Source organism: Lepisosteus platostomus, chromosome 6 (assembly GCF_059453375.1).
Source record: "Lepisosteus platostomus isolate fLepPlt1 chromosome 6, fLepPlt1.hap1, whole genome shotgun sequence".
In the NCBI taxonomy this organism is placed as follows: Eukaryota; Metazoa; Chordata; class Actinopteri; order Semionotiformes; family Lepisosteidae; genus Lepisosteus; species Lepisosteus platostomus.
This window is the reverse complement of record NC_142616.1, coordinates 26,489,636-26,512,340: the sequence shown is the minus strand read 5'-3', so window position 1 is coordinate 26,512,340 and position 22,705 is coordinate 26,489,636. Positions and strand designations below refer to the sequence as shown.

Sequence of the window (22,705 nt, the reverse complement as noted above, 5' to 3'; positions counted from 1 at the left end):
TCCAAAGTAAGAACATTAACTGCATCAAAAGATAAAGCAGAAACAACTTTCTAAAATTTGGGAAATGCAGTTTTTCAAGATTTTGCAGTTGAGTGACCATATGTATTGTAATATAAAAATGGTATAAATGACTGTGATAAAAGTATTCTGATCATTAAGGTCTTGTCTTAGATTATTTCTGAGTATTTTACCAAAGACCTTTTTTTATACAAAAAGGTCACAGAAGCCTACTTATATTGGATTTTTTTATCAGCTCTCCAGATGAAGAGAAGGTCACTGCTGAAAGGTTTGGTAGCTGTGGTGTTCGAGTTTGATGCAGACTACTGTTGCATTGTTGCACTTCTGTTCATTTTCTCTCTAAAATTCTAAGACTGATAAGAAGTCTTCCTTTTCCACATTCCTTCTTTAGAGATAAGATAATGTGGCTCTTCATTACATTCAAGTACAGCACACTGAAAACCTTTTCCTTGAGATACAAGAATACATTATAGCAGCATCTTTCTTGTGGAATTATAGGGAGTATATCTGTGGAAATTATTTTGTTTTTGACCTTTGTAAGTTGTATAGTTTTAAATGATTTTCTGTCACATCTCTGCTGACTGCTGTAAATCAGTAGGCCTTGAGCTGGAGAAAACGTTTTTTATGTTCCTTATTTCTAACCATCTTTAGAACATAGTCACTTTCATTAATGCAAAGAAACTGATATTTATATTTATCTAAAGTGGCTTTTTCCTGGCAAATATATTATTTACATTTAATTTGTTCTCTTAAATTAGTTTAATGTAGCATAGTTAAAATGAAGCAGTAATGAACAGCCCATGTATGAAATTAATTAACTTCAATTACGGTGTTTAATGGAGGGCAGCATAGTGTAGTGGGTAAGTCTCTTGACTTAAAAGTGGATGGTTGTGGGTTCATGTTCCATACATCAGCAGTGTGCATGTAGACACTGCTATTGTATTTTGAGTAAGGTGGCTGTCCTGTCCACCCAGGCGTATAAATGAACCAGTATTACTATGGGTAGGTATTACTGTGATGAACCTGCATCCTATCCAGGATGTGAGTCATGTGTTCTTTGATCGCTTCACGCCCTAATCTAGGTAAAGCTCTTGCCCGATTAGCCATTATGTGTGGCTTCAATGAAATTACCAGCCTCCATTCTTTAATGTGAACAATTATAGCTTTTTTATAATCCCCAGATCAAAATATGCTCCCATTTTTTGGAAGGATCAAGGTACAGATCTAGTAAAGGACAATATAGGTGCAAAAAAAAAATTCAACTAAAAATAGTTTTGGGCATTTTTCAGTAATTTAAAAATAAGAAACGTTAGAAAAAGATGGGGTAATTTGGCCCATCTAGCTTGTTTGGTAACTAGTAGTTAATAGTAGCTAGTAGTCAGCTACTAGAATGGCTCACATCCAGTGTTGACAATGTTGCTTTCTTGTGAGCTAAAATCAATATTTTATTGGTACATGAAGGTGCACGGTCTTGGGGCATACAGTGCCAGGTGTTTTTTTAATAATAGCAAGGAAATATGAACCTGTCCTACTTGTTCTACCACATGCTGATGGAGAAACCACTATTCAGCAGTTACTGCACTTGTACTAGATAGGTGTGCAGTGGGCCTATTTCATTTTGTTCAAAAATAACTGTCACTAGCTTTCTGTCCACAACAGCTGAAGCTCTTGAGAGGGCAACATCGTTTGCCCAAAGAGCCTCTGAGCGTGTTGAAACAGCTGGGTCTCTCCAGCACTGAAAACTAACCCATAGATCACACTGACCCAGTATGAGTCATTATTGCTGATGGACAGGTTTACTGATATGATTTCTTTTTGCATGAAAAAGCCAAGAGTCACCGTGGTTAATGTTGTGTTTGTAACAGAATGGCGGAGAAAAGAAACAAGCCATAAGCTGGTGATAGCAGATCATATATTAATTACATTCCTTTGCTTTCTGCATCTTGGGGGATTGTAGTGGTATTATTTGAGACCTTATTAAAGGCAGGAGGGTTTCATGACAATGAGTACTGCTGCCACAGAGCTCCAAGGTACTGGGATTGATTTTTGCCTCAGGAATTTTCACAGACAGATCTCCCCAAGTTCATGTTGGCTTTTCCTGGGTGCTCTAGTGCATTTCAGATCCCAGTAATACATGTAATACATGTAAATATTAAATATTAAAAGATAAATATTCACAAGTACTAATTAATTTGTAGAAATTGCTAACTAGACATTTGAAGTTTAAACATTTGTGTGTTAGTGTGAGATATTGCATAATTACAATTAAGGAATAACATTTACAATGCCTTACAAAAGTTCTTTTGCACCAACAACCCCAATAGATGACCTATGTTATAAATGTGACACAGAAGCCCATTTTCTTTTATTTGCACTGTAGTCAATGTTTCACAAGCTATACAAAGCTAGTAAAATATTTAGTTTTCAAGACACTGTCTATGTTTATAGTTCAAACATTAAATGTAATTAAACCATTTGCGAATATTTGCATTGTATATCTCTTTTGCCATCTGATTTTAAAAGGAACATATTTTGTTTGTGTAGCATACAAAAGCGCTGCACTGTGTGCTGACACACTGAACCCAGGGATTGAGAAAAGTAATAGGATTTAAATAGGATTTAAGAACCCTAGCTACTGTAGTGGTTCTAGTCTGATCCTTTTGTGCTTTGCTGTTCCTGATGTCCAGATGGTCCTGTTTTAACAAATGGTGGTGAAATTACACATCTAATTTTTAAGAGTACTAGTACACATCTCATGAACTACATCCTTCAAGTCTGTTGTGTAGCACATTTCCCAAGAAAACTAGCAACACAATGCCCTTTTTCCTCCTCTGGCCATGACAGAATCCGATAGCACTAATAGGCTAATTGGTATTCCTGAAGCCATAATCTCAAAATCCTGTTTTTTTCCCCACTTCGTCTTCTGATACAGCCTTCTCTGGGTCTACTGCTCACCTAATCACGACTGACCTTATTTAGGAATGAGTGGGTCATTGTTACCAGCTGATTTGGTCATCGTTTTAGAACAAAAATCTTCATTGTCTTTTCTGTTTTCTGTGCCTATCATGATTGTAATCCTGGCTATGGAGCTCCTTTCCATAATCCAGATTTGATGTTAACGACAAATTAATCCATGAATTTCTAGCCCACATGGAAAATAATCGTCGGTGTTGGCTGCTACTGATTGCTGTCCTCTGCATTGGGCTTTCTGCTAACTTGCATTTGTTTAATAAAATTGTTTGTTTTGTATTTTTAATTCCACTTTAAATGTGAGGTGAACCATTTAAATGTGGACATGTTCCTGTAAAATTATTAAAACTCAATGAAATATAACAATTTGTCAATACAGTCTTTTCTTGAGGAGAGATGTGTAAAATCTCCCCCCAGAGATGGACGCTTGCTGTTCTGAGTTCACGCAATATACAGTTCATACAGTTAATCACACCAGTCTGATATGCGGCAGTGTAATGGAAAAGGAATGGCACAAGTTACATCTCTACATCCACTTGAAGTCTGTATTTTTACTAAAAAAGCCCTTTGCTAACTACAGGATAATGCTCTGCAAATAACGTTTTTTGAAAATTAAATACTGATCTAAACAGTATCACTTAAAATTGTCTAGCCAGTTATAGCCTTACAAAAATGACACAGAAGATTGCATACGAAACTTGGAAGTGTTTCTCAACGTGATTTCTCTTCTATATCAATAAAGGACAGTGTATACCACATGGGTCTTTGTTTTCAAAGATTGCAATACTCTATAGAAATCCCCCATTTTTGAGGCTTGAAAAGCACAAATAGGGATGTAAAACAGAAATGTCATGGTTAATCCTCTCTAAAACACAAAAATGACTTTGAACAGCCCAGGTCCGGCAAATTGAGAGTTTTGAAAAGCATATGGGTTTAACAAAAAAAAAAATCTGAAATTATTCTGCATATAGTGCAATAAACAAAATATAAACAGGCGTAGCACATTCCACTTTGTGCTTTAGTTAATTTGAATACAAATGACTGTTAGAAAATGCGTTAAATTGTGTTGTACTCAAGTATGCAGAGAGCCCTGTGTATTTAATGATGGATTAATGATTGGAGAAAGATAATCATAACCTGTAAAATAACATTTACTCAGTATGATATAATAGTTTGATGTATTTGTGCTTTTTTAGTGGGATATCAGTCTTGGTAATGTATTTTATTTAAAAAAAAAAATTCCTCATAAATTAAATTCCTTTTAACCATTCTGGTTACTATTAAGAGTTCATATTGAATAATACTAGCACACATTTAATGGATGTAGTAAAGAATTTCTGAAATATTAAATAAACCTTCATACAATTTAACATCAATGACCCACAGCTCCCTTCAGTAATGTGTTTTCAACCAAATCTCTGTATGTATCTGCAGTATGAACGTATTGATATAGACAGGGATATAAATTAATCTTCCACAGTTCCACATGTACTGTGTGTCTACAGTATGTCTTTCATTGTAGCCATACTGGGTTTCAAAACTCTGAGAGGATGTGGATGTTCTAGATCATAGTTTTTGGTTCCATATTTCAGTGGTTTCTTGTTACAGTAGGGAAATTCACAATGCTGGCTTTGTCAAGATGTCAAGAATTAAATCCAGAGACTCCTTATGGGTGTTGTTACCTAAAAAACCAACGTGCTGTGTTTTAGTAAGAAAAAAGGTAAGGTTTTAAAGTCCTGTAAATTTGTGCTGGCCTGCCCACCATGGCCCCAGAAAGTCACTATTCTTCTGGATCCAACTGGTTTCCAACTCTCATTTACTTATTAAAGCAAATCTTGACTTAATTATTCAAAATAAATATGGTCTTTAGCTAGTGATTAAAGACACTTTGGTTTATTCATATAAATGGTTGTCATTATTTAGGTATGTCTTGGAGCTGAATGTATAGTGATAAGACATCCTTATGGTCATCAGCTATAAAATATCTTTTTACCTGTATTTCATATGGAATGGTATTTAAAGATTTCTAAATACTTTTTATGACCTGGAAAACTGAATGAATGCACCTGAAGTTTCAGACTAGTGTTTTTAATTTATGTCACTACTTCACACATGAGTAAAATACTCCTTTTAATGTTAGTGCTGAAGCTGAAGAGTAATGTATTGTGTAATGTATTTCCACAGCTGAACACATTGCATATAAAGGGAAATTCTGTATCTTTAAGGCATTCAGAGAGTTGTAAAATCACCATAATCCTTGCAACACCAATATTCCTGCCATCATTTTAAAGTTCAGGGTCTTTCTCGAAAGCCAGCTGCTGAAAATGGGCCTTCACTGTAATAGGAAGCAACTGGTTCAGGTTTATGTAAAGCTCTCACTATAAGTCCGGAGATGTGTGTGATGGGGAGTACAGTGGCATCCCAAACCTGAGCCCACAAGCAATCAAAACCCCAGTCCAACCCCACAGATTGGGACACTGTTGTGTTCTTGCTAAAAAGTTGTTGGAATGGATTGTGAATGGCTTAGGTCATCAGAAGACCCAGTCCATCTGCAGTTACATTACCTCCAAAATGAAGAGTTAACTACTCATGTGATTTTCCTCCCTTCTTGGTAAACAGGCTTTTGTGTAGACTAATTTCAATTCCTCTTTCCATCTTTCAGTGGTCCTGGTTAGTATTGTTTGTCTAGGACAAGGTGATCAAAACTGGTTATTAAGGCTGTTTTAAGTTTAATTTTCTCATTAAAATTATGACATAACCTACAATGTAGTTATGCTGTATTAAAATAAGCCACAAATCTGTTTTGAGTATGTATATAAAAACTTTTTAAACATTTGTGGATGTTTATAGGTGAGGTTAGTAAGAAGTTTATTTTGATCTGAGACTAGCCTAATATAATGTTTTTTAGTCACACCCAGTAATAAACCTACAGGATACAGAGTAGTTTCACTGTAATTATGTTTTCTTCTTCTTCATAGTGATTTTAACCATTAATTTGGATTTTTTTTTATCTGGCTGAATTTGTTTTTTACACATCAGTATTTTAAATGTAGAGTATGTGATTGGTCAATGTCTATATCTTGTTAGTCCGAATTCTGTCTTTAATGATGTAATTAAATATATCATAAACTTGACCTGTGGGGCCTTTTATATTCTGTGTTTCTCCGCAAGACTTGGTTTACTGAATTCACAAGTCTTTATACAGTACATCGAATGTCTAAAGGAAGTAGTGTGACCTCATATCTCAGGCAGGTTTGTAACACCACTTCACTTCGACAGCAGGACTACCACACACACAGGATGTGATCTAATTTTGTTTCCTTTTTTATGGTGAAAGGTTGTTGGGAATCTCATTCAGCTTTACAACAGTGACTAAGACAAATGTTTCCTAATGATTAAGAGCCAAAGTATTTATTGCAAGAAACACATGATTTAAAATAACCTGATGTAAAATGTGATGAGAAGAACATTTAGCCCATCCCAACGTGTTAGGCAGCAGGTTTTTGCTGACTCAATAAGGTGGTAACATTTCTTTAATTATATATTCAGAAGTTAAAATTTGAAAATGAAAGCATAAACACACAAGCAATTTTACAAGTTGGATTCTACATGATACTGTAGGTAACAACAGATGCACTGTAAAGCGTTTGTTATAAACTATGCATTTTGGGACTTTTAATCCCTCATATGCACAAAACGACCAATTTAAGAATATAGAAAATAGAAAATCTTATTTTTTAAATAGAAAGTTCCTTATTTTTTACATAATGTAGATGTATATTATTAGAAGACTGCTTTACATAGAGCTTACTGTATGTGTTTTTTTCTGTTTTTGTAAATGTTCTTGTCTTTTTTTCCCCATACTCTAAGCTTTGCGTTGAAACTTTTTCTGGAGGATACTTCCAGTCCCCTGCTCTCAACCTGTGCTGTGTGAAGAGCTTCCTCTACTAGTTTCATTTTTGCTCAGCAGTGCTCTGAATGACTAATGTAACCCAGATGGCCTAAAGACAGCCGTAGTCAGCGTACTTGCGTTGACCAATGATGTATTGATGATTGTTTGCCTACTCTTCCCTTGGTCCGTATTGATGAAGGCATGCTAATAGTATAGAATGTTCTGGTGGTACATCTCTTGGGTTATATTATCAACATTTGTTTTTGTTTGTGGCAGAAAAAAATGTTTTTTCAAAGTGGTTCCAATGAATAGTCGTTTTTAAGCTGGTGTAAAAGTACACCTTACTCTGCAGATGTACAAAATTCTGTAGCAATGTATAAGGAACTAGAAGATGCTAATTGCACACTAAACAGGAAAAGAGATTGAGCTACAGAATGTGGGCAGTTGAAACTTTGAATTTTACACTTTTACTGTTCACTGTGGAATTGACCTCTGCTTGTTCATTCTTGCAGCCTGCACACTAACCCCCTAGCCTATACTGTGTGCACACTGTTTACATCTCATTCAGAACTTGTAGACATTTATTTAAAGTGGTTTTTACTGCTTTTCAAAGTTAAAATTTCCAGACAGTTTTTATTGACAGGTTTGGTATTAATTAATTTTATCATTTTTTGTTGTAAACATATTCTCATATTCTACATGTTCAGTATTTTCAGTGGGTTTTTTCTAAATAGGCTTGATTGGTTTCTTCCAAACTCAGCAGGTTCAGCTTCTTCTCTGCATAAAAAGGAAGGAAGTTTTGCATAGATAAGGAACCAAAAACTGTGGTAACATTTTTCAGACTTTGCAGTAAATTGAAAGATTTGTGAAATTGCTCCAAACACCCTTTGTGCAGATCTGCCTTTGTGTTTAGCTTTTCTTATACTGTTTGTACTTGTTTGCTTTATACCAGAGCAAGACATTGAGTTTAAACACTGAGTTTAAATATCCTTGAAATAGTGTGTCAGTCATAGTTCTGATTCTCTTTTAATCTTTGATAGTTACATGCTTTTTTGCAAAAACCTCAATGACAGCAGGAAAATAACACTGTAACTCTTGTCCTTCTAAATGGCAATCAGAAAAAGTGATTTCACTTATTAGTGCCATTCACTCTTTTCACTCTGTTGTGCCATCATGAGTTCAAGATTGTAACCTGACGATATTCATTCTGATACCTGAGCAGGTGGAGAAGGACTGTAGCAAGTCTCCCCAAATTGTAGCACAGAATCTTCAAGCATTGTTTTCCAAAAGACAGAAATTTTTTTAATTCACCAGGTACAACAAGAATTGAATGCTTTGTGAATGTTTGGAATACTTGGTGAAATAGGTTTGGCTTAACGCGCTTGGTTAACGGGTAGCCTTTCATTCATAGGCCAAAGAGGCTTGAACCTCCTTCAGAAGGAATGGGCGAGCAGCAAGGTGAAGATGCAGTGGAGGGAGGATGCTTGAGGTGAAAGCAAGGGGATCTGTTTGTGTTTGATATTTGTATACTGTAGCTAAGTTTCTAATGATGGTGATTAGATACAGCTGTGTGAGATTGACGTGTTGTTATCCCTGCAGTACTTCAAGTAATAACTTCCATTTGACAAAAAACATGATCGTTGTGATGGACACAAAAACAAGCCATAGTTAAGAATAATCCATGTCCAGTAGATTATACACATGTACTGTACAGTACATGTATGACTTTTTAAATCAAACAAAAAGATTATGTTTGTCCGTCTTTTCCCCCACCTTTTTTTGTATAAAGTAAGATTAGACATTTTTCCTGCAAATATTTTTGTTTAAAATTGGTCAAGACACAAGTTTTGAGAACATTGTGAATTTCTTGATTAACTGGTAGTTATAAAATTTAAGTATTTTTTAATCAAAAACTGTCCCCAGATTCAAGGATGTTGTTCAGAACAAATTTTGATTTTTTCAGACTGTTGAATCAGACTGCAAACTTGACATCTAATTTAGAGTTCTAATTCACTTCTTTTCTTTCTTTAAATACCATACTTTGCAAACTTATATTAACTTGTGTACGTTACACCAGTGAATATACTTTATGTGCGGTGGCTGATTGTGGTCCTTCTTTTCTGCTTTGAATCATTTCTGTTGTGCTCATGGTTTACATTTCCTTCAATAGTCAGCCTGCCTGTCTTTTGTATGGTATTGATTTCTGTGGCTTGATTAGCACGCAGTGTACTGTATATTCATAAAGGTTTTAATTCCTGCACTCGCACTAACAGTTTGGCTTTTGTCTTGCCTGGGCAAACGCAATATTTAAAACAGAAAATCTGGAGAAAAACAAATTGCATTTGTATTGCACAAATGTGGGTAGCCCATTAACTGTTTCAGGTTTTATAGCTTAATATGTTATGATATCAGCCTCCTTGAATTGCTGTTTTTAGCGTTTTCTCTATTACTGAATACTGCTTACAGTCATCCTCCATTTATAGTTGCGGGTACATTAGTCACTGTTCAAACTGCGAATTTGCAGCAGTGTTATTTCAGGGAGAGCATGTCATGTAAGAGGTAAGCTAACTTTCTATACAACCAGCTATATTGTACGTTTTCCTAAATATGTTGTGTACTGTATCCATGTATTAAAACGTTAAAAAATGACTTTTGTTTTTACAAGTATTTATTGTTCCTGTGTATTTTAGAGATGCAGAAGGTCCCTAAAACTTTTATTTTTAGTAACTAGTTTTTAAACATCCCTTTAATGCATCAATTTAACTGGATGTCTTGTGATGACACTTAGAAATTTTTAGCTTTGACTTTTTGAAAGCATGTCACTTTTGCAGCTCCCGTGAACTGATACGGCCAGTTAGTCTTAAACCTTAAACAGTTCATTAAATGGGTTCTCTTTGTTAGTATCTGATTTTATAATTGGCAAGAGTAATAGTAAATTGAAATTGTGTAATTGCAGAGTCATTTTCCCCAATTCCAGCACTTTCTTAATGGTAGGACGGTATCATTTATTATGCATCCTATGCAGTTACAGTAGGTCAAAACATGCAGCCCAAAAGCACGTTAATTCATACAATTGCATTAATTAATTTACATTAAGAATTTTTATTCTTTGTCAGTAGGTATGAAGCAAGAGAACTTTTTTTTAATTCTCAAAAAATTAAACCTTTTACTGACACAGCTGCGCAGGTCATGATTCATAACATTTTGAAAGTTCCTTGGCTTCACCTTTTCTGCATAAGATTCAAGCTCTAATAATTTGCTTGATTGAAGGTCTCTTCAGTGTTTCTGATTAGAGCTAGATATTTATACAGCTAGAAGACAGACAATGTGATATTCCTTTTCCCAGCTAGGTCACGCATGACCTCTTTTTGAGTTTATCTCCTTGGAATGATTTTTAAGGCAGGCACTACAGAAATGATTAATCTAAAATCCCATGGCTGCTTCCTACTTAACTACCCACAAATACTTTTTGGGATATTCGGTTATACTACACACTCCATTTACAATGACTCATGTTGTTTTTAACTATGTTACGGAACATTTTGAGGGTGTGGATTACAAGTTAATAGCACTTTGGAGATACTACATATGCAGGTGCTGATATGTATTTTTTAATATTTCATACTACATTTCCCTAGGAACTTCATAGTTTACACATTACCAAGGAAAATGTTTTAAAAACACTACAATAAGAAATGGAAACTAACCAATCTTAAATCAATGTTATTGAATTAGTGATATATTTTCTTGTTTTAACTTCACCAGCCATAGTTATGTATCAATTCACATTATTTTAGGTGCATTGAACTTATAAAAAGTTAATGCAATTATTTAATTACTAAAGTAAAACCATTGAGACATTCTCAGCTCATAATGTTAGAAGGATACATACTGAAACTAATTTTTATTTTTTATTTGAATGTTAACATTTATAAATGTAAGAATTAGAACATTAAAATGAATTTGTGCTAATCCTGCCTAAATTAGATTTTATACAACTCCCTCCTTTTCAGGTGCTATGTAATCATCAGGCCAGAGACCTAAAGTAATCCCTTGAATAACAAAGTCAATGAAGGACTTTCAAAGTAGGTCACTAGAGATTTCTCCAGTCCTCATTTTATTTTCAGAGACGTTCTGCCCTGTCTCTCTCTGGGACTTGCATTAGCCATCCTGGAGAACATATTCTCTGGCTCTGTGGAACGCATGTTAGAACCTGTGTTCATCTGACTTGTCAAGAAGCATCCTCTGCTCATGTGTGCCATAATCTGGAAAGAAGTCCTGTTTATGTATTTCTACATAAGGTATACTATATGTAATACACATACATCTTATACCTATCTACAACACAGTGTCCCCAGTCACTGAATTCTTGGTTTGTCAATTATGGTTCAGAGGGAAGAGCACCACCTACTGGTCCATCTAACCCACTTACAACTTACTGCAACAAACATACTTATTACTTGCTGCAGCTGGGCTTGGTCAATACCCGGAAGGGTGACCTTTGTTTCTCAGATCTGACAAGATCAGGTTACAAAAAAGTAATATTGCTTTAATTGTAATTATGCTCACAACATAAAAAATAAATTAATATTTTGTCTGTTTCCATGTTTTATATTTTGCTTATAGAAATCATGCAGATATAAAAAGAGTTGTGTTTTAGTCCTGTTCTTTAAAGGACACATACTGTCCCCCCATCACTTAAAGTCTAGGCAGATCATTTCATGAGAATGCTAGCCTGTTTTCCAAAGCCACATTTTTGTTCTGAAATGTCTTGGGTCTGTAGGAAACACATGTCTATAAAAATAGTTTGACTAAAAAAGAGATAATGAAACAGTTAAAAAAACATACTGCATACAGACAAGGAGTTCACACATTGAAACAGATAAGTAAGGGAAATGTTTTTAGTTCTTCTATGTCTGTGAAAACAAAAACATTGGAAAATGTATAGCTATTTTTTTCTGCACAAGCTACATTGCATACGCAGGTAGCTTCAAATTAAATTATAAATCTATTTTTTAAAATGCAGAAGCAAATAATACACTATTTGCCTTAGAATTAACTAAAAAGTTAAAGGTTATGCTTTACCTTTTTTAGTCATGCAAGCTGAAAAGCATGAAAGTTTGTTACATAATTTACACTATATTAAATTTATGTAATACAGGTATTCTTAAGGTAAACCTTACAAATTAAAAAAAAATCTCCATAAATATCTGTCATTATGTTTGATTAACTGTGCATTCAATAATTTTTATTTGGTTATTCAAAGTAATTTTATTATATTATTCACATAACTTGTACGTTGTATTGTTAATCCTAATAATCACTGTGATATAGTCAATTATGCAGTTAGGCGTTTTCCTAACTAGATTGTTGTGACAAACTCATACAAAAATTTTATGAGAAATTAATGTGTGATTCACTTACAGCCACATTTCCTAAAACAGATTCCTGAATCTAGGTCTTTGTGGTCTACTTTTGGTAAAATGGTGACACTTGATTAGCTGTGATATTTATGGAACTATCTGGGGAGACTGTTATCTAGATACTGTACGTAATAATGAACACAGAATTGAGCAGTGTTGCGCAGTAGCAAGGGAGAATCTCCAGAAGGGATTAAATGAGCAGCATACAGGTGCCTTTAACAGTGATGTGAAATGCTGATTCTGATAAGTATTTCTAGCTAACTTTATGGTAGTCTGAAATCTGTTACTGACCTGAAGTTTCAAGGTGGAATTTTGTTTAGCTTTGTTCTGTACTTTACCACTTTGTGTTGCCATACACTGAGTAATTAAGTAAAAATGTATTTGTACATGCTGCTGCTGTAGTGTAGTATTTATGTTTATGAAGCTGTTATTATTCATAGGAATGCATCAATGCAGCCTGTACAACATTGGATTATCAGAAAAAATATAATTTATTTGCCAAGATTGTTGCTCTAAAAATATCTTTGCATAATATATACTGAACATCAAAAGAAACCTGTCTAGAAAGGTTCAGAAAAGCATAACCAGTGAACAGGCATATGCTTTCCTAGACTGTACGAGGTACTATATGTGCAGCTGATATTATTTCCAGCTGTGACTTTCACTACAGACCACCTTTTGATGACAAATGTTAATCAGTATAATGAGTTTACCTTTGTAATGCTTGATTAATAAAATGTCAGTGTGCACTAGAAATCCAATCGAGTACTTTTCCTAAAGCATAAACTTTTGAATTTTTCGTAGCAATAAATGCTAAGTTTCCTTTCATACTTACAATATATTCAGTGCTTGGGTCAGTTAAAAAAAGCTTTTAAAAAAGCTTGCTTGGCATAATTGCTGTAACTGTAACTATGCATTGTGAATACACCTGGGCAAGAGGTCAGAATGAAAAGTCCCAGTGGAGAATACCAGCCTTCCCCTCTGTGTTGTCAAGGTCAAAGCAACATGAGGTGTCAGGTGGAATATTGCAAGATGCCAGGACACACCACCTGCTCTCTATTGCCCTTCTCCCTGAAGTGCTAGCTCACACAATTAGAACACCAGGGGTAGAGGAGAAGTAGGTGACCCTTATAATTGGATCTGAGGTTGTTTTACATGTATAAGTACTGTACTGTATATATAACCAGATTTCATTCACAGAGCTCTCAGCCAGGACTTCATCTTTTGTTTAAAGGCTAGGCTGCTGTTCATTGTGATTAACCATTCTGATTACACCCAGCTTTCTCTGCTTAGGGGATAATATATATATATTTTTTTTACTTTCTTAGGGTACTGTGATTAATTCTTAGTGTAGATACACTAATGTAACAGGCTGCCACTTAACTTTATTCAGGAAATAATATTAAATCACACATACTGTACCACCCTAACAGGCCAAAGTATTGGTGACTATGTGACAAAAGTAGAGCTGTAAATCTTCAAATCTTTCCTTTCGTGGCTATAATTATTGACATGCGGTTGATCAATTAATAGCCTACAGCAAGCCTAAGAACATATTAATTGCTATTGGTTTAGAAGGACATTTTCATACATCAAAGCAATTTTAGGTGAAAAAATATTAAAGTAAAGCTAAAGCTTTCTCTTTACACAATGTGATGAATGTTGCAGCATTGAGTATAGGTCATTTGTGAGAGGTACTGTATATGTTGATGCCTAGTGACAGATACATCTGTTCAGGACTAAAGTGTTACTTCCTCTTTAGCATCTCCAGCAGAGCCTGCATGCTTGGTCAGTTATGAAAAGACATTGCACAACTTATTGGCATCTGTCAATGATTGAGACATTTATCAAATTTTAAAATGGATAACATCTGCATTATTATGTTCTTTATATATTATATTAATTATATTATATTATATGAATGTACAATGTATATTATTATACATAATGTCTAGTCATTAATGTCTAATATATGATTATTATTATTATTAGATTATTTTTCTAAGGCATGTTATAGCCCACTTCATTATTGATATGGCTACACCACATCTTCTGAAAAGGTGACTGGGCTCAGCACAATGTCTTATTGTCAGCTGATCGTAAGTTTTAGACATTTAGCCATGACAATTAAAAGTATAGATTATGGATATTGAGAATACTGATTTGGCAAACTTCTGTTATATTAGACCCTCTCCTGTACAAAAATACCTATACTCTCCTTCCTTATCTAGGCAGATTACATGCTACTGACTAATTACAAACATACAGTACGTACTATATGCATACATCCCAAAATTAACTCTCAACCTTCCTGTACTGTACTGACGGGGCCCTGGTGTGAAGCTAAGCTTCTTGCTCTAGCATTGTCAGCTCCTCCACCCTTGTTTGCTATCAGCAGTGTCATGTTAGTTAGTGCTGAGAAGACAGATGAACCTGCTGTCTCTTGGCCATCTGGAGTGAGCACTGCTCTTTGAGGCATGGTGATAGTGTATACCAAAGACACTAATTTGTTTTGCATTAAAACTTTGATTACAAAGAGATGTCTTTCCTAGGTAGCCAAGGTATGGGCTAAAATTGAATAATCATTTTCTTAGCAATTAGCATCTTTGTTGATTCCAAATATGTTGGCTTTAGTTTCACCTTAAATTAGGATTTCTTAAGCTATAGCTGAAATGGGATATCCAATTGTCTATTTTATTGTACTCTGCATTTTGCATTTAGCTCATCATCTTGCCATTAAAAGTCATTTAACAATATAATTCGCCAGCCACAACACACAACTGTGTTTTTCCAGCAATGCATTTTTTAGTGAATTATCACTTTCCCACACATGCCAGGTTACATAACAAAAGACACTTAAATTTGCACTAGCATTTAAATTTGTATTAGAAATTCTAGAATTACCAATTATTATTTGTAATATTCATACCTAATTTGTCGTATATTTTTCACCTTTTGACAACCAGCTGTGAACCCTGCGAACGGGTGAGAATGAGATATTGTAGACAGACTTCCCCGATCAGTCCACATTCAAGGTGCTCGTCTGTGAGCGTCACAGGCAGCACAGCCCCAAACTGTCGATTTATCACAGAGTGGATGAGCGGCCTGTCCCTTACAAACAGCACCATGATCCTGGAAGCCACTGGGGTCAATGTGTCTTTGGGACTCAAGGAAACCATGGCCAATCTAATCCTACCCTACATTCAGTGGTACTCATAAAGTTGTGCTCTGCCAATAGGGGAATCCCAGTCACACTCACAGTCGGGGATGGCATGGCTCAGGCTTGGACCTGCAACACTCAGGTGAGGGGCTTTGTCAGCTGAGCCACTTGGATTCCCTGAGACAGATCAATCTGCCAGACACAGTGCCTTGTAATGTTCTTTTTAGAAGGTTTTAAATCACTTTCATTTAAGCTTTTATGTACAGTACATACCATAGAAATCCTAAAGCATGAAACCTCATTTTATAAGACGTCATACTGTAGATTCTTAGTGCAGTGGTTTATTCCTTGAAGCTTGACTTTACTGGACAGCTTGTACATAGCAAAAGGAATCTGCCAGTCTTAAATCTTACTTCATTACCACCACAGTGAAAGCCAGTGCAAGCCCATCTCAGCCATGCTACACCATCACCATAGCAACTGCTTGGAATGCATGAGGGCTTGGATTCTTCTGCTGCAGAGTATTCTCAGGTAGATACATTGTGCTTTTTCCCCCCTCTCTCACACACTCTCTCTTAAGGGGACTGCAGAGATTAGACAGAGTATTGAAAGAAAGAATCCATCCATTTATATACATTTTTAAAGCAGAAATTGAAAATATCCAGCATCTGGGGTGTATATCCCCCCAAACACATCTGTAATATCTTGTTTCCTCAGAGATTAAAAATGAGAATGTACAAATAGTAATTTCAGAATTAGATCTTTACACATGATGATACTGTTATCTATTTCATGTAATAAATTACATATTCAGATTTTGTGTACATTTTTGTATTTTAATAAAAGACAATATGTGAAGTGATATATGTTCATTACCATTTACCTGTATCCTACTTTGAAAATAACAAATTCAAAGATCAGAACGTCTGATCAGTTCAATGCATTATTAATGTATTTTGATTCTCATTATTCATTGTTCAATAAAATGCTTACAGTATTTAGGCATATTGGAATTCAGTTATTGATTAGGCAGTGCTAGCAAATTTCTCTGTTTTGTAGCAGCGTGGTTAAATCGATGAAACATATGTCTTGCTGAACTACCAGGGTTACCGAACATTCAGTTTAATTTCAAAATGTGCTTATACCCTGTTTCACCAATTACACCTTGCTGCTTAGCGTGCCTTGCTAGAAACCGGAGCATTGTTTTATAGGACTGGCAGATGAGCACATTACTTGAATTTGAAAGAGTCTCCCAGGAGGACCAAGAATCATCTCAGTATCTTGGCTCATGCTCTTTTAGGTTTACTGATTCTGTTTCCTCAAGCTAAAGCCTGTTCTCCTAGCTTGAGTCTGTGTGAGCTGCCTCATTGCAGCCCTGCCCTCTGCGCTGAGCCTGTGGTTTTTGCTGAGCTGTGTGAGAGAAGGAGGACCACATGCTTATGTGTGATGTAATTCATTGTATACAATTTTCCTTCTGTCGTTTCACAGGTGCCTAGAAACCCTGTAAGCAATCTGCTAAACCGAAGTGGAAGATGCCTCATGAAGTAAGCCCGAAACTGAAATAGAACTATCAAGTCTCAGCTGGTGAAGCACAAAAATCTGCAGTTCCTGTTTTCCTCCAGGATAAAAAAAAACCCAAATACTCCCAGACGGAGAAGCTACAGAGAGAAATAACTATGTGAATACACCAGAGGTTTTGCTGGTTTGCTGTGAACATCCTGGAAGATTCGACTGAAAATACCTGGTTAAAGTCTGTAATGGACTTCAAGGTTTGCCTGCACTGAATCACTGAAGCCTGTCCAGTAATTGTAAGTACTTAATGATAAAGTTTTGCAATCCGAAATGGTAGTATAACTTAGTCTCCATATCTCTGACATAAAATGTTTAACTTAATACTATGAAACGTCAAAACACATCTTTTGGTTTGTTCTGGTCTTCATGTTTCTTACAGGTTCTGCTCATGTGCATATGAAATCATCATGCTTGAATATTTATGAAAAGATTTGCCCACAACTTAATTCATAACTTTAGGAAATATCTGAAATTTGAATTGAGGCTGTTTTTTTCTATGTGTTACATTTTGTTCTTGCAATTTAGTTGCTTAGGTAAGCTCATATGGGTAATGAGTTTATATTTGCATCACATTATTGGGTATTGATATTGTTAAGGCCGCTTAGGAATTTTGAATTTCATCAACTACTCATTTGCTAAAATATGAATCTAACTACAAACTGAAATAATGTAATGACTAAATAATATTGTTGTTTTTTTAAATTAAGAAACACTAGTATCCACTTCCTTCAGAGTAATTTACATTTGCAATGGAGTGTCTCTAAATCAGGGCACAACTTCAACCACATATTTTGTGAAACCTTTATATGGATCAGTCTTAAACTACATCTATATCTTGCAGTTTCAGCTGGGAAGTTGGTTAGTGTATGGTTGTGAGTTCAAGCCTCACCGGGTCCTGTGTTAACATCCATCTTAGCAATTCTATAGCTCAGGTCTCGTAAACTAGGGGTCTTGAGTTCAAAACCTAGTCCAACATTACAATGTTTATTTCTTGGCTTCTTTTAAGATACGGCTGGATGAGCTCCTTAGATTAATTTACTAATGTCTGCCAATTGGGCTAAATGGGCTGGATGGCCTCCTCTCATTGGTAACCTTTCTCAAATAAGTTCTTTATTTGTAAGATAGTAGGTGACACTCTGAGTGCGGGTCAACCTACAGTATAAGCTGAAATATGTGAGAATGGTGATACAGTATCTGTTTCAAGGTGAGGGAACACAGTTTATTCAAAACATTTAACTACAGCAGATTGTTGAACTAATTGGAGAATAAGCACATTATCTCTTACAAGTAATTGAGTTTAATGTTGGATTCAAGAGGAAAGTATTTGATTCATTTATACTGTTGAGAAAGTGAGAAAAATGTATTGTTGGCTATGTAATAGGTTGGCTGTCATAGGTTTTCCAATCTTCTTTATCTCTATGTTTGATGAGCCTTCTACCAACTAATTCTGAGCCAATTAATCAGTTCTTTTTATTTCATGACTTTTTGCAGACATAAGCTAAAGCCAGGTCCTTTTGTGCATACTGCTTAGTTTCAGTTATCACTTTGTGTTAGGTGTAACGTAGCTGGAGAATTTACATAGTATTTGCTCTTCAGTGTATCAGTCTGTTTTTATTTGTACAAAGTGAAATTATCTGAAATTTAATAATAGTTTATCAAGACGTGTTTCAGTGTACTGTGACTTTACATTTGGCTTTTTTGTTGATTATATTTATTTGAGGAAGGGATGTGTAGTATTATTCGTAAGTTCTCCAGGATTAATCCGTGATGAATGAATAGGGTTAAAGTCTGTGTTAGTCTGTTGGAAAGGGTTTGATCTGGGACCTGTTTGAGGTCCCTCTGCAACGTTTCCCTGTGGCACAGCACAGGAAGACTATCTTACTCTGTTCAGGAAACAGTCAGCACCACTGAGCAGATGGAGAGAAGCATTTGCTTATGTTGCAGAAAAAAACGAAAAAGAAAACCTTGAAGGAACAGTGGATATGACTCAATCAGATGTCCCCAAAGTGCGTAAAGCACTGGTGGTGGAAGGAGAGTTATCCCTAAGTAAGCCAGAAAAAGATAAGGAAAGGACCTTTTTTCAAATGCTAGGAAGTTCTTCTTTAGCAAAACTGTGATTGCAACCTTTGGGTTTGCAGAAAAATAAACACGGACACCAGGAAGTTAAGGATTTTGTCTAGCACTGCTACACTGGTGGGTATGAGCTGAAAATTCTATAGTATATCGAATAGCTTTAAGGATTGAGTTGAAGACTTGCAAATATTTTAATACATTACAGTTTACCAAATTTTTACTGCATCTTTTTAATTTCAATGCATTATCAGAATTTATTCAATTGTTATCAGTATGCAGAATTTGTTAAATGAAAGGACTCTTGGTGGATTACCTATTTTTTTAAACTCATCAGCTATATGCAGAAAAGTCTTGAAAACTGGTATGAATAAATTAAAAATAGCTTTATTTTAGAGTACCTCAAAGTTGGTCAGATAATCTTGTCGACTGCCTATAAAATTCCAGAACTTAATACCAGACTCTGTAACCAAGAGCAGAGAACTGTTCAATCTCAAATCAAAATGCAAATTTTTTTTGCTTACTTTCTGAGGTGATCATAGTTTTTTTGAGCCTCTTCATTTTCCACATGGTAGTACAGAAATAATACTATTGTGAATGTTGTGGTGAATAAAGTTAGAATTACAATTCAATATCGGCTCCGGCCTGGTTAATTAAATTTAAATCTGAAGGAAGTTAATGTCCAATAAATAATAATAATAATAATAATAATAATAATAATAATAATAATAATAATAATAATAATATCATTATCATCATTTCTAATAGAGGGGAGCAAATCTGGGATCTTAAAATGAGAGGGTGTGTCTGAAATGAGAGAGTGTGCCTATTTTCTATCTGCCATCAATAATTCATACATAGCGTGTGGGCAAATACAAATCATTTACTGCTTTTCTTAGTTTCTCAACTGCAAATTTAAATTGTAGCTTTCTGCAGTGACATTTTTAAAACACGCTGTGCTGAGAAAACCATCAGGGAAACCACTCGGACCTATTTCAGTGTTTCCTGTTAAAACTTCGCCAGCAAGACCAGCTCTCTCATAATCAGCCTTATAGCAAAGCCCAGGTGCTGATTTGCTTCTGCAGTTTTGCATTGCATTCTCTTTCCTTGTTTAGTTCCATATAACAATATATTGTGTAACGTGTAATGTCTGGAATTCTATGCTGTCTTCACTTGAAGTGTGCTTATATTGAGCTGAATTATATCAAACACATTTGCCCTAAACTATCAACTATATAAGTTACACAAAGTGTAAAGTTAACAACACGTCAGCATGAATCCAGTTAAAGTGCAATGTACTGTATAAAGCCGTCATGAATCCAAAACTCCTTGCACACTGCAAAGGTGTATTTGCTTTTAGACAGTTATAAGACAGGGAGAGACTTAAAATCATACTGCCTTAATAGAAATATTTCAATTTCTAATATATCTTTATGCAGTTGCACAATTGTTTATTTTAAGTACATGGGAAGATTTAAATATCAGTATCAGAGAAAAATGCTGGAAATACTATTTCATAACTAAATTTGCCTTTCTAGACAAACGAAGGTTGACTGAATGAAAAATCAGTTTTCTTAGATGAATGTAAAAGTTGCTGATACCTTTGCATAGAACATTATGTTATCAAGTTACTTCACATGATAATTTTCTGTTTTCTGTTACATGGCCTTTTTTATCCAAACGGTGGGAAAATCAACCTTTTAGAGCAGAAAGGCCTCCTCATCTATAAACTTAAACTTGTCGCCACTCATTAGCATATTGTTTACTGTACAGGAGGCTGCTGTACCAAGCAGCTGGGGTATTTCAGAGGCTTTACTGGCATGAGTAGGGGGTGGATAGAGTACATCCTGTTTCCAGTAGGATCCTGTTTATAATGTTGCTGAGGAACACAATAGCCTCAGCTGGAAGCCAAACTTTACGTTTAGGCCTACAATCACTCTGGTGCTTTGAGCTCACTTGCCATGTGTTCAGATGACTGGATGCCACATTAAAATTCTGAAAAAGATAAGCCAGTTAAATAAAAAGTAATGTCATATACTGTATATATATATAATTATCATCCTTATTCATATTAAACTATGAATATTTTTAATTTAAGTCTGATTATATTTTATTGCTAACCTGAAGAAGAATTATTCAGAAGGTATTTATAATATTTTTCACAAGTACACTTATCTTTTCAACTACAACATCAGATTGAAAATATTAATGTGCTGCATCTTCCTAAAATTTCATTCTGCCAATAAATGTTTTTGACATTATTTATTGCGCACAGACATTATTTGCTGCATAAAATTACTTTCTTTTCAAGACCATGTATTAAGCATGTGGTTCACTGCTTTCATATTTATTTCTCTCCAGATGGTGGTTGTAACATTCACCATTTGATTTGATTTATTTATATATAACTACATAATGCTGAAAATGTTTCTTATTCTGGTTGTAGAATGTGCACACAGAAAAGTCTGAAATATATAATTCTGCTTAAAACTCTCACACTACAGAGCTTTACTCCTCTGTCATAGCTATCAATAAGCAATCTATTAACACGCTATTAATGATGATATAGTTATATTGTTATGATTCTGGCAATGGTCAGGAGAAGGGATTTGTTAATGGAATCCAACTGATCTGCAGTAGAGTTATTTATTATCACATTTATCACTCATAATAATTTTAAAATAAATTTCAGTTCTGAAGCATGAAAATGTATTACAATAAATTTGCACCCCTTAAACTAACATGTTACCATTGAAGCTGAGTTGCAGGTTTACACATGTACTCTAGAAAGTCTCAGATAACTTATTTCCTCTTTTTCTTATACAAGCTGGGTTAAAGCTTGCATTTTAAACAAATCCAGCATCCGCAGCAGATACACCGTGATATCCCAACCAATCTGAAATGCCCTATATATCTCTGACCAAACCACTCTGGTGTGTAGTGTGAGGGATAAACACAAGAAGACAAGATAAATCAGCTTTTGATTAAAGGCCTACAAGGCTAAGCAATTTAGTTGTTGATTCTCAACTGGTTTCAAGTGCTTTGATCTGAGCCTCTTAATCTTGCAGTGTCTGGTTCATCCAGGCTGTAACTAATAAGAAAATGACGTCAAGGGTCTGGTTTGTGAATAGAGATGAAGGCCTTTATAAAGAAGATATAACTAGGATTACATTTCTAGTTTGTTTTATATCCATCAATTATCATAGAGCATATCCTGGGCACACGGAGTGCAAGTTGGGATAGCTTCCTGGATGAATGCCTGTTCATTAAGCACACACACAGTGACAATTCAGAGACTTCTGTCAGCTTCTGTCATGTCTTTTGAAGGTGGAAAGAAACCAGAGTACTCAGAGAAATTGTTTCATATACATACAATACTGTAATTATAATAGAATGTACTTTCTCAATCCCAGGCGGTTATAATTTGTACAGTTTGTGATATGGGGAAAAATCTCAGTTCCTTGACGTGAAATCACCCACAGTGCATCATATTTCAGACGTGGACATATGTCCGCAATATCAGCAGTGTCAGGGTTCTCCATCAGGTGGCTTTGTACACCTGTCAGGTAGCTACTAGGTGGATGGATGAACTTTGAGTGC

At 35.2% G+C, this 22,705-nt stretch overlaps 1 protein-coding gene across 6 annotated transcripts in view; it reads left to right on the top strand.

The window, feature by feature from the left end:
- Positions 1-22,705, top strand: part of ptprea (protein tyrosine phosphatase receptor type Ea) — a 118,947-nt gene that overhangs the window by 64,063 nt on the left and 32,179 nt on the right. For 4 of the 6 annotated variants that reach the window (XM_088635083.1, XM_088635085.1, XM_088635081.1 and 1 more), the window contains exon 2: positions 16,952-17,271. The gene's annotated coding sequence lies outside the window, so the exon portion shown is untranslated. Of the gene's footprint in view, positions 1-9,421; positions 9,440-15,892; positions 15,995-16,951; positions 17,272-22,705 lie in introns of those variants that run through there. The other 2 variants (XM_088635082.1, XM_088635084.1) reach the window with 2 other exon arrangements.